Source organism: Sceloporus occidentalis, unplaced genomic scaffold (assembly GCF_023333645.1).
Source record: "Sceloporus occidentalis isolate IW3139 unplaced genomic scaffold, rSceOcc1.0.p SCAF_90, whole genome shotgun sequence".
Taxonomy (NCBI): domain Eukaryota; kingdom Metazoa; phylum Chordata; class Lepidosauria; order Squamata; family Phrynosomatidae; genus Sceloporus; species Sceloporus occidentalis.
The window spans coordinates 2,597,501-2,598,229 of NW_028317070.1; positions in this window are offsets into that span (position 1 = coordinate 2,597,501).

A 729-nucleotide genomic window follows, 5' to 3' on the forward strand; every position below is an offset into this window, starting at 1 on the left:
TGGGCTGCATAGAGGTTTGTTTGAGCTGCTAGCAGCTCAAAAAACTCGGGGGCAAACATTAAATGGAAAAATGACTTTGGCTCGCTAGCATCGATGTCACATCTGATGCCAGGAGTCGCAGTAAAAGCAGGGATTACTGGGTCTATCATATTTGGGGGCACCCAATTATATTTAGAGTCAGGCTCTCCACGCCTGGCTTTGGCAGATGGACCCTGGCCATCATCGTCTTCCTCTGACTCGTCATTATCTGACGCACAGCAGGATTCCTCAGATATTGGATCAATATCTGATGCAGTCAGAGTGGCCTCGGCGTCTGACGCGCTCAGAGTGGCCTCGGCGTCTGACGCGGTCAGAGTGGCCTCGGCGTCTGACGTGGTCAGAGTGGCATCGTCATCAGACTGAGTGAGGCAGTCATGAGCCTCCTCAGCGCTGAAGACATGTTGCGCCATTGTACCTACCTGGCCAATTTCTAAAACACTACACTATCCCCAATATATAATGTGGTTTTGCACTAAGCACTGCAGCTCTGCAAAACGAACTCTCTCTCTCTCTATCTATCTCTCTCTCTCTCTCTCTCTCTCTCTCTCTCCCCCAGTGTCGCACATCCGGCAGTAATGTCACTGACCCGGATGTGGTTCAGTCCCCCAAGGCTAATGACACACCAAGTTGTTACAGGAGATCGGGCAGCAGAAAGCCAGCGACGCTGGCTTCTGCTGCCAGGGGGGGGGT